Here is a 17,174-nt window from a genome sequence, read left to right as displayed (position 1 = left end):
ATCTTGCGATACTGAAATACTATATACGCAAGAACAGGTTTTTATTAGTTTTCTGTATTGGCAACTTCACGCAAGCAACTTGGATGCTTGCCATAGTTGATCAGCGTTTTTTTCGTGATGCATGTACAAGGCTATTAAATTTTTCTCTAAAACTACTATGGAAACTCTGGATCGTGAAGGTTAGTTTCTATAGATCATTTATTGTTCTATTTTGTCTTGAAAACTAGCCATAGAAACTATGGGTTGGAACTGTCCTACAGCCTGTTCGTTTGGCTGTGGTTTGTCGTAAATGATCGTAAATTTTTAGCCGGAACATTATTTTTCTCTCACACAAACAAGCCAGCAGTACTTCTTCACGAACCAGCAACGATACGAACCAGCCAACCGAACAGGCTCCTAAGGCGTGATGACCTGTGGCAAACTCTGCTGACGATCCGAACACGCCCTAAAAAATTCATATAGCCGGAACCATTTTGAAAAAAAATATATACGAAAGTCTCGAAATCAATGCCGAGTTGGACGGTCAATACAGCATCAGCATCTCTAATTACAAGATGGATCCCATGCCGTCCGATCCGAGTCGGGGTCAAAGTGTCAAACTGATCGAACGGTTCACGATCAACGTGTCCCCTTCACATTTGCCAATCTTCTTCTGTACGCTTCCCAACGTCCGGGCAACGTTTCGTTCCCTCTCCCTCGTCTCTCCGTGTTCCCGCCGCCATTCCGAACCCAGCTCCGATGGCCACCGCCGAAGGCGACGCCGACTGGTCCCTGCCCTCCCCCGCCGACCTCGAAGAAGACAACGGATTCCCGGCTCAACCCTCCTCCCCCGCCGCCTCTAGCAGCGGCTTCGCGGAGGACTTCTACCGCAGCGGCACCGACTGGTCCTCCCTGCGCGCCCCTCCGCCGCTGCGGGCGCCCGGAGGGCCACCCGGTGTGAAGGAGAAGGAGAGGGGAGGCGGATTGCTCGTGCAGAGCAGCCTCTTCCAGGCTTGGGGGATCGAGAAGCCGCGGCGGGAGGTTGGGGATTCATCGCTTGTGCAGAGGAGCCTCTTCCAGGCGTGGGGGATCGAGAGGCCGCGGAGCGAGGGGCTCGGGGCTGCGGATTCCTCCCCCTCCCCCTACCTTTCCGGTTCTTGGTTGGGAAGGAAGCGGAGGCGAGGAGGCACCGAGGAGGTGGGGTGACGGCCAAGAAGCCCCTCGCGTGCCCCTTCTACAAGAAGATTCCCGGTAAAGGCCGCTGCGTTTCATGGTTGGATACGAAATTAGTCCCAAATTAGTTTGTTATAGTTTAGGCATTTTTTTCACTAAATTGAGAATATATGGTATGCCTGTTGAGCTACTGCCTACTGAGGATGGCATACATTGAATTGCTGAGCATCCATTGAATTGCTGTTACCGTCAATTTTTTAATTTGCCAATCTCGTTCATGCACCTGCAAATTTAATGAACCTAGGCACACCATTCACGGTGGATGCATTTCGGTATGGACAAGTTGAGGGATTCTCGGCATATTTCCTTAGCCACTTTCATCATGACCGTTACGGTGGATTGACCAAGAAATGGTGTCATGGCCCCATCTATTGTTCTGCACTCTCTGCACGCCTAGTGAAGATGTGTCTGTCAGTAAATTCCGAGTAAGGCTCGCTTCTATTTCCCTCTTTGAATTGTTTCATGGTGATTTCTCAGGCCCCAGCAACATGTATTCAAATCAATGACTGCAGCTACATTTGTCCTTTGGAGCTTGATACCGAGTATGTCGTAGAGGGAGTGACAGTTACCTTGTTGGAGGCCAACCATTGCCCTGGTGCAGCTCTAATCCACTTCCGTCTAAGTGATGGAAAGACCTATCTCCACACTGGGGATTTTAGAGCATCAAAATCTATGCAATTGCATCCACTTCTCCAGAGAGGCCGGGTAAATTTGGTTTACCTGGACACAACATATTGCAATCCCAAATACACGTAAGTATACGACCCTCAAGTTTTAGGCATTTTCTGTTTTATCAGCACTTTGCTGAACATGGTAAACTGTAGGTTCCCACCCCAGGAGGACGTTATTGATTTTGTTGTGAGGACAGCTCGAAGATATCTAAAGAAGCAACCAAAAACCCTCACTGTTGTTGGGGCATATAGCATTGGGAAAGAGAATGTGTATCTAGCAATTTCCCAAGCTTTAGAGGTACTTTACAGTTGAACTTTACTATTGATTTTGGAACATGCAGACCTTATTCTCTGGTTAATATATTCATGAAAGGTCCCTATATACACTGATGCATCAAGGAGGTGGATTCTTCACTCATTTAGCTGGTCAGACTTATCCAAAAGGATATGTTCATGCAATCAAAGTTCACCACTTCATGTTCTGCCCCTTGGATCTGTAAATCATGAGGTTTGTTAATGAATCTCATATGAATTCAATGAATTCAGCAAGTGAACCTCTCTGATTACAAAGTAGCATTTGTCAGAACTTGAAGAAGTACTTGGAGACTCTTAATGGAAGATTTCTAGCTGTGCTGGCTTTTCGGCCTACAGGTTAATGAAGTTCGGGAGATAAATTTTTGTACTTCTGGAATACGCATTCACATCGTTCTCAAGATTATCTCTATTGTTTTATCAGGTTGGACTTTCTCTGAGGCAACTGGAAAGCATCTTGACCTAATAAAACCAAGCTCTAATGGCAGTGTAACAATCTATGGTATGATTTGTTGGTTATGCTGATAATGGTTTTCCTCTTATTTATTGCTAATGAAAGGTCAATAAGAACCCAAACTATTCCAAACGTGGAATTCTTTTAGTATACACAGTCTGGACCTATTCTTTGTCAAATGCAGACTGAGTTTATTGATCTCCTGAGGGCACCACCAATGGAGGCTAACACTCCTAGTGGTTCTAGTACAAATAAAGTGATCCACATAGACTAGGAAATGTTGAGACTACTATTCACACAATGCAAACTATCATTACTTGTGGTTTGCAAAAAACTTTTTCCTTTCATCATACCTCACCTTTATTCCTCTCCCTCTTCTTTTTTAAGCATGGACCACCTTCTCTCTCCCCAAGCATATGTAGCTTCTGCAAGCCACTATAACAAGTATAGAGCACCTACTTTTTTTATCCGATCCTACATGGCACTTGGGGCTACTAGTAGAAAAGCAGCGTTGGGGAAGCCCTGAATTCAAATGGCTGATTTGCCAGAAGATCCAAAACTTACTTTTGCTAAGTGCTATCTGCATAATGGTTATTTTTACCGATATGAAATATCTGATCTTCCATACCGAATAGAGATTGACAGATGCAGTTGCAGCTTATTAAGTCAAGAGAGGTGCATCCTACATTAGAGGTTCCTTTGATTATTTGAAGATTTTAAGCTCAATTTGTTTTAGAAGTACATGTGGTTCCAAACTGAGAGTCTTAATGCAAAACGATGGCTCCATATTGCCTTATTACTGTCCAATATGTATCACGTGTTCATGATAAACATTCCTAATACCAAACTACCATACAGATTTCATTCAATTATGAGTTGTTTCAAACTGATTTTCTATGCTTGTAGGTGTTCCTTATAGCGAGCATTCAAGTTTCACTGAGCTTAGGGATTTTGTGATGGTAAATCCCTGAACCTAATATTACATTGTTCTCATCTTAGCTGAATTCTAACTATAGGTTAATATTTGCATTGGTAGTTTCTGAGACCTCAAAAGGTAATTCCTACTGTTAATGTTGGCAACGCGACAAGCCGAGATAAAATGCAAGCACATTTCCGGGAATGGCTGAAGCGCCTGTGATAAATAAAGCCTGATGAGTTTTTTTTTTTCTATTTCGCCGTCAGCTTTACTCTATTCAATGTGGTACTGTTGTATACCATGCTTACACTCAGTCCTCATGTTGAATCGAAATACAAGATTTTAGTATTTTACTGGCTAGAGTAGTGGGATTTCCTAGATGCAATTGGGAGTTGGCTATGCTGCCTTCAGAATTCTGTGGAAGAAATTGATACATGACCCAGCTTCTGAATTCCAATTACATGATAAGGTCTATAGCCTAACACCTGCTGGACTTCTATTGGCAACATAAGCACAAATTTCAGCTACTGTAGTGATTAAACTATTTGTTCTTATTCATCCCAGATGATTTTCTACAAGGTGGTAATGGTAATAGTACATATGTTGGTGAGATTTCTGCTGCTCATAAGAATAAGCTTAATGCTATTACATTACCATCATAGTTATGGACAATCATCTAAATATTACCATTGCCTTCTAAGCCTAGAAAATCTTTGGTTAGTCCCACATCTCAGCATCTTCAAAATGCCTTGCTGTTGCTGATCATCAGAGACCATGTTAGATCTTTCATTTTCTGTTCTAATGGGAAATGGTGGGATTCCAATCCAAGGTACTGTACCAGTTCTCATGCAGCTAACAACCCATGGTGGGTTTGTATGCACATCAGCTTGATCATGGGCGTTATTTGGCAGTCTTCATGCTAGTACTATTAGTTGGTGAGTTCCCTTGGGTATATCCTTTGCCTCCAGAATATTTGTCGACTCGATCTTTAGCATTCGACAGATAATTTTGGAAACCTTGAGTAATGGTGATATAGAAATGTTCATTGGTCCTTTCTCCCGTCTCTGCTGCTCTCTGGAGCAGTGATGTTACTGGCATGTATAGAGAGCTCATAGACGTGTACGGATAGCTTAATCTACTCCCATGGAAGGGGGCGATGCTAAGGTCGACATAGTCAGGGTCGTCAAAGAAGTAAACGAAAAATAATGATGCAATCGAGGTAGACTGGACGTCTGGAAGAGGACGAGAAGGTCAGTGCTGAAGCTGGTGCAGTCAAGCCACCATAGACAAAGTGTACGTCGGGTTACTAGGCCTTGGAACGCATCAAGGACAAAGGCATCCACCATAGACGAATTGTGCATCGGGTTATGAAGGCATGAACTACTGTTGCCAATACTAGACGTACTAGATAGAGGGCCCCAACCATATGCCAGTGTGTAAGGAACTAGCAGAGAGGGCCTTGGTGACAATTGTGGTGTGCAACGGGGTAAAAGGTGCCGATGCAAGCCCACTGTTGTTGGAGTAGACAAAGTAGGATGCAGCCCACTGTTGTTGGAGTAGACAAAGTAGGTGTGGGAAGAGATGGCGACACTAGCGACAAGGTTGTGCTGGATGAAGAAGCAGTGTAGGAGCGAACGCTCCTGCCTGAAGGCAAGTGGTCTGAACGCAAGGTTTGGCGACAGCGTCAATAGTACTTGATGTCGGCAACGAAGAACTAAAACAACTTGGCGAAGACCAAGTGTAGACAGTTGGCTCGCAAGAGGCGCAATAGTTGTCGATGCATAGGTGACAACTATGTAGATACAACAGAAAGTGCCATAGTGGATAAATGTGGTGGCGACCATGGGCGCGGCGATGGTGCTATAGACCGAGGAGGCGTTTTACTTGCTCCGTCCTACAATATAATATATATATTCTAGAGATTTCAGGACAAATTAAGAGAGTACACAAAAACACATACCCTTACTTCATTTCCTAATCAAATGTTATCATTAACGTGATTAATGCAGATTAGTTGATAAATGACAAGTAACAGTATAATACCTACCAAATTTGTGATACTAGTTAGTGTAAAATTCTCTCTTGTTTTCTCAAATCCCTTATATTTTTATAATTTTTTTGAATACTTGAATACACTATATTAAAGAACAAAGGGAGTATATTAGAACTTTGTGCCTAATATTAGAACTTAAACTCATGGTACCATGTGGAAGGAATAGAATTGAATGAAACTAAATGATTTACGTTGAGCCTCTCAATATATATAAAGTTTACATGACTTGAGGCTAAGTTGGTACACAGGATCATAATCTCAACTAACTCTATCCTAGTTGTGATATACTTTAACATTGACAACATCATGCCTACAAAACTAAAAGAAAACCTTCATGTAAAATTCTCTATTGCTTGGATGGCCACTAATCAGTAATTGCACTTCACTATCTTATTCAGGCCAGCATATGAACAAGAATGGCTTAGTTAGGCTCACCTATATCTCGTATGTGATCCCTACTTTGAGTAGTTGGTCTTTTGGAATGGAGAGCACCTTCTCCCCTTCCATCAAGTTCTTTCTCAAGAATGTGTAGACATAGTCTACCACTATCTTCTTTGCCGCAGATGATTTTGGTCCTGCTATGACATTGGTTTCCCCCATAAGGTAGACCACCCCTCGCTCCATCTCCGTGTCAATTAGTTGCTTTTCCTTTTTGACCCAAAGAGCCAAATCAGGGGTGATGTTCTCATCATGGCCACACACCTCGGGATCGATCACCTCATCGGGACTTGTCTGGGTATCTCCGGCTGTAGAGTTCGTCTCAAACACAGCCTCTTCCTGGATGAACATTTTTAGCCTCTCCGAGAGGAAACCTTTGAACAACACCGACTCTTCTAGCATGTCACTGTACCCATACCTCGCCACACATCGGAACATTCGGTGCTCCCTTGGCCCGACCTGCCGGAAGAGGAACCGCTCCACAGGAGCCACATGTGGGATAGGCAAGTGCTTGATCGATATGAACAGGAAGACCGAGTGCACAGAGGGTATCCTCTGCACCAAACGTGGAAATACAGGTGGAATACCTTGAACCAGGTCTGAGTAAAGGAGGCCCACCCCGGGGATCCGCCGCACTTCATGCTTCTCAAGCAGTGCTGTCACTTCATCCGCTGGCACGATATGGTCCAGTTCATACCAGTATTTCATGACTTGGACGTAGTGCCATGTTATCATTAAGGCCATGAGGACAAGCGAGACGCAGAATGGCAGGTACCCACCTTGGACGAACTTCGTCAGTATGGATGAGAGGTAAATCAGCTCTATGGAGCTAAACACCACATAGAAAAACAAGATGAAGATAAACTTTTTCCTCCAAACGAGTAACATCACAATAGTCGTCAAGTGGGTGGTGATTGAGAACACAGTCACAACACAGATCCCTGCACATCACCAAAATCAAATGACATAAATGTGATTTCTATCTGTTCTGGGTGTCAAAAACAAATTTTGGATCTTCTAGTTGCTTACCATAAGCATTGCCAATTTCGGTGGTGGTTCTGAAGGTGATCGTGACTATGATGCTTGCTAATCCCATCAAAAAGTTCACTTCAGGAATGTAAACCTGGCCCGCGTAGCTCTTCGAGGTATGAATCACTTGAACACTGGGGAAACAGCCAAGGGATAAAGCCTTGGAGAGGATGGCGAATGCGCCTGACAGCATAGCTTGGCTTGCAATGATAGCCGAAAGAATGGCAATAATGAAGGTTGGCCAGAACATTAGCTCTGCATTAGAACATAGAGTTTATCTTGCTCGTTATGCGTTCTCATTTCCATGAAGAAAAACTGTACGCCTAATTCGTTATACCTGGGATTGATCTAAAGAAAGTGTCTGCGACACTCTGGGAATTTTCTCAGATAAGCTGTCTGCCCGATGTAACACAGTGCCACTGAGGGCAATAAGACAGTGCTAAAGCTGATCTGTAGGTGAAAACACAACGAACATTGTAAGTTATTTCTGTTCTACAAACTTGAAAATTGCTTCCTGTAAAATTGGATGTAGTGTTGGGAGAATCAACATGGTGAAGCAAAGAACATGGGTGTGAATGTCCTTGTTACCTGAATGGCCTTGATACTGAAATGGCTTAGGTCTGCATACATTCCTTCTGTGCCTATTGCATACGATAGACCATTGAGATTGTAGGCTATAGACTACCATTGCAATTGCACTTTTTTGATGAAAAGTTTACCTGTGACACACAAGATAACACCACCCAATGAAACCCATCCTTCCTTCCCGTTTCTTCTGAAGTAATCTACTATGTACATTGGATTAAAGGCTCGAAGAACACCGATCTCATGTACAATGAGGTTATACACTCCAATGCCAGCAATAAGAAAAAACCACACTGTGATGATCGGAGCAAAGGAATACCCAACCTTGTCTGTACCATAGCGCTGGACTGAGAAGAGCACAAACAAAATTGGCACTGAAATCCAGACTACCTGGGCTGCACGAAAAATGATAGCAAATAATTTACATTTTGAACAAAAGCGTACAAACTGATCAATGTTTGTAGAAGCTCTTTTTTCACATACTTTCAGTTAAGCTTGGCACCTTCTCTCTGATCCCACTCACTGCAGAGAGCACTAGAAGAACAAGAAACGCATTAGGATTTTGCATACTGAATATGAATGTCCTTATGACTTTTCCATATGTTGTTTCTGTTACCAGAAATTGCTGGTGTCAAGGTTCCATCCCCCATCACCATTGATGTGCCAAGGATTGTAATGGTAAAGAGGCCAATCTTTGCTGCCTTGCTAGACTCGAGCTTCTGCTTCAGCCACTGTGCCCTCCTCAGTTGTGAACTAGGTGCTTCAATGCCATAATTTGACACCATAGCATCCTCAGCCTGCTGGTTTGGTATCAGCCTTACCTTGGCGTGCCGCGATATAAGTGAGTAGAGAGCAAACGTGCCACCTAGAACAGCAGTAGGTTGCTGTTAAATGTGAAGTACCGAATAAACAACAGGCATATGGTGACTATATTAGGTTGACAGGTTGAAATTTCCTGATTTATCAGCTTACCATCTCCATTGTCATTTGCATAAAGCACAATGAAGACGTACTTGACCATTGGTATTAGGATGAGGGTGTAGAGGATGAGGGAGAGGACGCCAAGGAGGTCATCATTGTTCTTGATGCCATCAGGGAAGGTGCTGGATATCGCATAGAGTGGTGATGTCCCAACATCCCCATAGATGATACCAACGCTCTGAAATGCAAGATGCAGCAACCGCGACCAGCCTCCCTGTGTTATCATAAGGTTTATTGTAGTAAAACTTTTCTGTCAGTGACAGTGCATATTTGCAACACGCTAACACAGTAACCAAGTTGCCTGGGAAGCAGACCTCAGAGCCATGATGCTTGAAGCTGGAGACCTTTTCTGCATCACCATAAAGCGAGTCCTGTCGTTTGAGCTGTCTGGTCATCTCTATTCCTGGTGGGTTCTCAACTTCTAGAGACATTTGTGCTGTCTTGATACATATGACACCTCCGGGTAATTAGGGGGTTATTGGAATGTATGAAAATATCTGCATACATGATTTCAATTGCAGTGCTTCAATAATCAGGTGATGAATATTGTAAACCTAAGATCATTTTTAGCTAATTACAAAGAACTACACATAGTACAAAGTAACACACACAAAAGGACTTCTCAAAACACGGACTCTGCCTCTACATTTCTTAGGCAGCCTTGTTACATCATACATTATCTGACATCCCAAGCTACACTAATCAATCTACCATCGGATGCTCCCTCCCCCCAGTTTATTTCTTCCAGTGAAAATCTAGTCACAGATTCTCAAACAGGTGATGGTGGCATCGAAGATGTCATGTCCTTCTTGAAGCTGTTGCATAGGAGGATATTTTTTGAAAGGACGACAAGTTGCATAGGAGGTTATTTCTGCTGCTTAGGGGGTCGACAGCTTGGTTCCAGCCTTGGAGTTCAACGGTGATGTTGATTGCTCCAGGCCTAGTTAAGCTAGGCATGTGGTCATGCAGTGGTGGTTTTGGATGCAGGATGGTGATTCAAAAGATTCAACTTGGTTGTTACTCTCTTGGAATTGCACTCCATGTTTGGATGCACCGCTGACATGATGAGAGTGGCTGAGGTGGAGTCGGGGCTACTACGCTGATGGAATGATGGAGCTTGGCAATAAAGTCGCGAAGTGGGTATCTCTTGCTATGTCAATGGTGGTCCTGGGTTTTGGATAGAGGTATTGGTTGTGGTCCGCACAGGAAGTCGAAGCTGCTGGGTCAACGGTGCAAGGACCTTGGCAACGATGACCAGAGGTGGACTCTGTCATTTGTTGCTTGCTCTGCTTGAGTTGTTTGGTTTCTTCCAACATAGTTTTTACTCTTGTTCAATTGTTTTCACCGGTTTCCCTAGGGTTAACGTGTAGTTGTAAGGTTTCAGGTCTAGTTTTCCCTTATAAAAGGGCTTCACTCTTCTACGGTAAACTTTGGGAACTCCATGATTCAAAGGTCCTTTGAAAAAAATGTTTAAAGAAATGACTAAACATATTCATATTAGTCTCGAAGTTCTAGATATATTATGTTTCACATGGTTTCCTTGCAATCACTAAAACTGAAGACATTTGACAGTAATCAGCCAATTTTTTCATTGTTGCCCAAAATCGAGGTGATAAAGGGCTGTTTGGTCTGCAGCCAACACCAGCCGCATGCGCTGTGGCGTCGCTGAACATTAGGCGGAGAAAAGGGCCGCCACAGGTGTGATGAAGATTAACAAAGGAATGTGCCAGAGAATCTTGTGACAGCCACAACTGATTCAAGAACCAAACACTGGCCAAGTTCCTGTGGCAGCCATAGGTGTGGCGTGGTGGGCAACGGCCAGCAACCAAACAGCTCCAAAGTAACTAGCCTAAGCATCTCAAATCCTCAACTGGCCAGCAATTGAATTAACCGCTATTAGTCTCGAAGTTCTATATATATTGTGTTTCACATGGTGTCCTTGAAATCACTGAAACTGAAGACCATTGACAGCAACCGGACAATTTTTTTCATTGTTGCCCAAAATCGGGTTAATAAAGTAACTAGCCTAAGCATCTCAAATCCTCAACTGGCCAACAATTCAATTAACCGCTAAAGAAAGAGAGTAAGAGGATCACAAACCCTGTTCAGAAATCTGGAGCCGTCAAAGCTTCAGGAACCGAACCATCACTAGCAAATGCTGGGGAGAGAAGTTAAAAATGCTTGGGGAGACAACAAGTCCCACGGGCCACGGCGGTGAGAGGGTAAGTAGTCCGCGTCGTCTCGGCGGTAGGGACCGACAGGGGGTGGAGAGAGAGGAAAGCAAGAGGCGGACATGGGTGTTCCATACTAATAGGTCCGGTGGCCGCGCCGCGATGCGCGGAGCTGGGGTCAGAGGCTAGGCCGAGCGCCCACGAACCATGGGAGATAGAGGAAGGGGTGGTGCCTATTTGGTATTGCCATGCTCGGTGGCGGAAACAGTGGAGCGGAGCTTTTGGCGATTAGCAGACTGCGCAGGGTGTTTGTATCCCTGCCATGCATTGCCACGCCTCACCTGTGGCGTGCCATGCATGCAAAAGCTGTTGTTTGGTTCAACATGCAAATGGGACAGCCACAAAATTTGCTAGTGTAAAATCAGGCCACAGGTGTGGCGGCTATCTTCGGCGCCACAAATTGTGGCAACGCTATAGCGCGAATTGCCGGTTTCGGATGAGAACCAAACATCCTCTACGCTTCTCGAATCGGACACGTGTGGGCGAATGAAACTAATAAAACCGAGGATTTTTAATTTTTTAATAAAAATAATATTTATCATAAAATATTTGGACTATATCCTAAAAGTAAAGAAGGAGCCCGTGCAACGTGGTGAAGCCAGCATGGGGCACATCACCCAAGATTGGCCATGTTTGGCTTACCTTGTAATCCGCATTATTCAGCTTGTTTTTTCAGCCAGAACAGTATTTTTCTCTCACAACAATTCAGCCAGAACAATGTTTTTCAGCCAATTTAGCCAAGTTTCAGCAAGCCGAATGCGGCCCTCGTCGATTGCTCGATACGGCTATGATGCTATTTTTTTTTATTTCTTCGCATGGCCACATACGGTGGATTTAAGTTTTGATGAGTTTTATCTTTGTTACTAGTTATGCTACAATAAGTGGTCTGGTTTTATTCTCTTGGTGATAAGAGACGAAGTCATATTTATTTCCTTTGTATCTAAAAAATCGGTGCAACTAGAGTTTATTGTTTTGGTGTGAGTTTTTTATAAAAACGATTGTTTTTATCTCAACTTTTGCGAAAATGCATCTATTAGTGAATGTGTATCGTCTAAATTTTTTAAGGCTAAAGTATGCTTACTTACACCAAATTCAAATCGCAATGCCTCATAATTGTGCTACTCACTATTTAGCATATTCTGACATTTGAAATTTGTCTCATCGTTAAATACAAGGGACTCAAGAAACATAAAAAAAATGTTTACTAAATAGAAATATATGATTCAGCACATGCCATGTTTTTTTACCAGGAACTCTCCTTTAATTATGGAGAACAGAATAAGATTTCAATAGATTAGGAAGTTGGCATGTTCGCTTGTCTTATAATCCATACTTTTCAGCTTGTTTTTTCAGCCGGAACAGTGTTTTTTCTCTCACAACAAATCAACCGGAACAATGTTTCAGCTTGTTTTTTCAGCGAAACGAACGGGGCAGTTAAGTGAGGGATATATGTGTATATTGCATCTCCGTTATTTTGTCTAAGAATGGCTAGAATGCGCTATATTTCAAGATGGAATGAGTAGTTTTCAGCATTATATTATTTTCCGCTATAAGATCTAAAAGTTTAATATAGTTACCCTCGGAAATGCGCGTTGCCTAATTGGCTTTAAAAGTTTCACAGAGCTAAAATAATAACTTGGTTAGATCACTAAGAGAGAGGGAAAATGATACACTAATGGCCCCGTTCGCTTCGCTGAAAAAACAAGCCGAAACACTGTTCCAGCTGATTTGTTGTAAGAGAAAAGCACTGTTCCGGCTAAAAAAATAAGGTAAAAGGTACGGATTATAAGAGAAACGAACGGTGCCATTGGCAATATGTCGTACGCAATTGTCTACATTAGAATTATTTAAGCTAAGAGGTTCGTGATTTGTGCAACTTTACACGTGTGTTTGCAGGAGAACGAGATAATTTAAAACAGCTTATCACTCTGGTCCGTGGAACGGATTGTCCTGGACTAATGTACGGACATATTGCGAATCTAGTAGTTACTTTTTATTCATCCTCACATTGGAAAATGAGACTTTTCCCTGTGTGCCTTTATAAAAGATCGTAATTCCCTGTGTGCCCCTGAAAAAATTCAGCGGTCTTCAGCGCCACTACTCCAACTTTTTCGTGTCATCCATGCCACTTCCGTCAGTTTGGGCTCTAACGCCGTTAAACTGCAGGTGTGAAAAGACGAAAATGCCCTTAAGTTCAAATATATTATTAATTTTTTTGAGCATCTTAACGACTTCAAATGAAAAAACTCAAAACTAGAAAGTTGTAGATCTCGTCGAGATCTATAATTTTCATATAATTTTTTTTTTCATTTAATTTCGCAAAAAAAATATGATTTGATATGATTAATATATCTTAGAAAAATCATATTATTTTTTTTGCGAAATTAAATGAAAAAAAAATTTATATGAAAATTATAGATCTCGACGAGATCTACAACTTTCTAGTTTTGAGTTTTTTCATTTGAAGTCGTTAAGATGCTCAAAAAAAATTAATAACATATTTGAACTTAAGGGCATTTTTGTCTTTTCACACCTGCAGTTTAACGGCGTTAGAGCCCAAACTGACGGAAGTGGCATGGATGACACGAAAAAGTTGAAGTAGTGGCGCTGAAGACCGCTGAAATTTTTCAGAGGCACACAGAGAATTACGATCTTTTATAAGGGCACACAGGGAAAAGTCTCTTGGAAGAAAATAACAGGTGCTACTGAGAGTTGACCTTGAAGCTTTCTGACCTTAAAAACGCTTTGACTCATTCCTTGTTTTTATACCAAACAAGAGAGTTCATGATTGGTGCCATTTAATCGGAACCACAAAAAAGAAAATAATTTTTGTCTTTATCCTGTTAATACTAGATCAGATAGAATAATATACTAGGGGTTATCAATTTCTAAGGAAAGTTATTCTTGTTTTTCTCTTTCCGCGGCACAAGCGAGGACGGTGATAGAAAATTATTTGAACCTTCCATGAGGTGGTTCAGGACTGCAATGTTATCATCACAAGTACACATTACATTACCAGATAATAAGCGTATTTTCATACTTCATGGTTTGCAATCATGTATTCTCTCCGCTTCAAAATATATAGGTGGTTTTAATTTTTGTCACAAACCAATCTTCTCTAAATTTAACTAAAGGAAATATATTTTTGTCCTGACTTTGCACAAAACTAAGACAACTTATTATTGGAACAAAATTTGTAAATATTTTTACTTCATCTTCAATAATTTACAAAAGAACAAATGGTAAATCAATGAGTTATACAGGTGGCTAAAAAAAGGTGAGAGCATATTTGTTGAAATCATCTAACCGTTTTTCAACTCTCGCCAGTAATTTTGCATCAGAAATTCTAAACTATTTTCAAATCACCTCAACAACTTTTATATATTCTTTCTCTCATGTACATTTATATTGAAAACCATGTGCTTATCCTTTATTATTCTCCACGTCCTTTCACCCACGGGCTTAGCCGATTAATACGCGCACATATATTAGTGTACATGCGTACTGTTTGTAGGGAATGAGATAATTTAAAATAACCTTATCATTTTCTCCATGGAACGGATTGTCTTGTCCTAATGTACGGACATATCGCGAGTCTAGTAGTTGTATATTTTAATCATCCTCCCAGTAGAAGTATGAGGTGCTACTGAGAGTTGACCTTAAAACTTTTCGGACCTTGGAAGCTTTGACTTATTCCTTGTTTCAGCAGACAAAAAGAATAGTTCATGATTGGTGCTATTTAATCGGAACCACACAAAAGAAAATAATTCTTGTCTTTATCCTGTTAATTATAGATCTAATAGAATAATAGGGATTGAAGTGGTTCAGCAGAAGGACACAAGTACACGTTACGTTACCAAATCATCAGTGTATTTTCATGCTGCATGGTTTGCCATCATGTATTCTCTGCACTTTAAAATATACTAGGTTGTTTTCATTTTTTGTCCTAAGTCAAACTTCTCTACATTTATTAAGTGACTACATTTTTTCTATAACTAAATAAAAGTTAAAAGACATTTGACTTAGGGAAAAACTAAGATGATGGGTGATATGCTCGTCGACAACGATACGCCTATGGTGACTTCGTTAATCTCAAGATTTATTGGAAAGTCAAACTTCTCTACATTTGTTATGTGAATACTTTTTTCTATTAACTAAATAAAAGTTAAAAGACACATTTGACTTAAGGAAAAACTAAGATGGTAGGTGATATGTCCATTGACCCGTCTACAATGAATTCGTTAATCTCAAAATTTATCAATCTAGCTTAGTCCTTCGGAGTGCTCATACATAAGTGTGCGACTATACTATGTTTCCAAATAAAAAAACACTAAATGAGTACGAGTACCTCTTTTTAGTACAACTTGCCTCCATTTCGAAGGTGAGTTTGGTAACTACGATTAACACTCGCCACATGCTCTCGTCACTAATGTGCTGTGCCTATGTACCAACTCTTGCTAATCCTTGCCCACTCACGCAAGTAAACTGGCATGTGAAATTATGTTCTATGTCCATTACAGTCCTAAACGATTGTGCTGCAGTGAAACCAGTGGTCCACTGTTCTGAAACACAACTTTTTTTTTATTTTTTTTAACAGAAGGCCTAGCGTCCGGACGTCCGGACGGAACGTCGCGTCCAGACGTGGCTCTCACACGTGCGTCGCTCAAGCGTCCACATCCCACCCTGCGTCCCGCATCTCGCCCCAGCACTAGTGTCCGCGTCCGTTGCAGGACCCGCGCCCCGCACGGGAAACCACATGGGGCGGCTGCGCCCCAGCAGCAGCAGCAGCGACAGCCACTAGCCGCGCCCTGCAACACTCCGATCTGCTTTTGAAACATTCAGATGAAACATTTGTAACATACGAAATAGATGAAACACTTGAAACATGTGCTTGAAATATGCGTGTATAGGCATGCAACCTATGCAACATCCAGATCTACTTTTGCAACACCCAGATGAAACACTTGCAATATAAGTATGAAACATATGAAACACTTGAAACATACGCTTGAAACATGCGGGTAGAGCCACAACAACATATGTAACATCCAGATGAAACACTTGAAACATACGTCTGAAACACCTGAAACATTTGAAACATAAGCTCGCAACATGCGCATATTGTCATTGCAATATATGCAACATTTAGATCTACTTTTGAAACATCGAGATAAAACACTTGAAACATAATTTTAAAACGCCTAAAACACTTGAAAAACACATGGCGTCGCTGGCGGCCATGGCCTACCTGGTGGGGAACTGTGGTAGCCAGCAAGCACGGGTCTCCGCGGTGGGAGGAAGGGCATGGTACGGTGGGGGAAGGGCACGGCACGGCGGGAGACGGCTGCACGGTGGGGGAAGGGACCCGACGCGGCGGAAGACGGTCGTGCGGTGGGGGAAGGGGCCCGGCGGATGAGCGGCCACGTGGCCATACGCGCAGCCTGGCTCAATGAGGAGCGCCAAGCCTAGGCGAGGGCATGAGGAGTGGCCGGCGGGGTGCCTCTTGGGCGGCTCGGACTCGACGCTCGGGGCAGTAGCGTTCACGCTCGAAGTCGGAGGCGGAATCTTGCGTCGTGGCCTCAGAGCACGGGATGAGCGGATGAGTGGGGATTTTTTTTAGGAGATGGAGCCACATGTGGGCGCTGCATCCGGGCGCGGGTCACGAAACGCCGTAAGGACTGGCAGGAGACCAGCCAGGCACGAGTATATATATTACTATAAAGGAGAAAGAGGTACAGGGACAAAGCAAAAGCAAAAACGTGAAGCAAAAATAGCAGCTCTAAAACACTCCAGTGTTCTGGAACGCAACTGGGCACGAGAAAGATCCTTTTTTTCACGTTGAGAGAAAGCACTGGGTACGTAGAGACACTGACTTCAGTCTTCAGAGGCCCCAAACACCGATCAGGTTTACGCAGCGCTGGGTTTACGCACATTTCTTTCCCGTCTAATCCTCTCTTTGTGCATTGATTTCTTGGCATCAGTCTCCGCCTGTCCGGGCAAGCGATTCATTTCATAGAGCGTTCGTCCCCTGGTTGGTCGTGGTCGGAAGTCGTTCGACGATATGTCCGAGAGGGAGGAGAGGCGCATCAATGGGGAGTTGGGGACGCATGCCTCGCGTTGTGGCCGCTCGTGAGTGCTGCATCGGCCATTCTACAGTACGTCCTCCCTGCCACGATTCTTAATCGATTTGGTTTATTATGTGATTGTTAGTTTGTTCTTCTCTCCTGTCTTTTCCATTTATGTGATTTGTTTTATACTGATGGTCGGTGATTCAGCGGGGTATATCGACTAG

The 17,174-nt window shown here is 42.7% G+C and overlaps 2 pseudogenes; one reads left to right on the top strand and one right to left on the bottom strand.

Moving 5' to 3' along the window:
• Window positions 1-685: 685 nt before the first annotated feature.
• On the top strand, window positions 686-4,071 carry LOC136497743 (DNA cross-link repair protein SNM1-like; annotated as a pseudogene).
• Window positions 4,072-5,999: 1,928 nt separating this feature from the next.
• On the bottom strand, window positions 6,000-9,082 carry LOC136497649 (potassium transporter 19-like; annotated as a pseudogene).
• Window positions 9,083-17,174: the final 8,092 nt, after the last annotated feature.

The sequence above is a fragment of the Miscanthus floridulus genome, chromosome 12 (genome assembly GCF_019320115.1).
Source record: "Miscanthus floridulus cultivar M001 chromosome 12, ASM1932011v1, whole genome shotgun sequence".
NCBI lineage: Eukaryota > Viridiplantae > Streptophyta > Magnoliopsida > Poales > Poaceae > Miscanthus > Miscanthus floridulus.
This window is presented reverse-complemented; position numbering and strand designations above follow the sequence as displayed.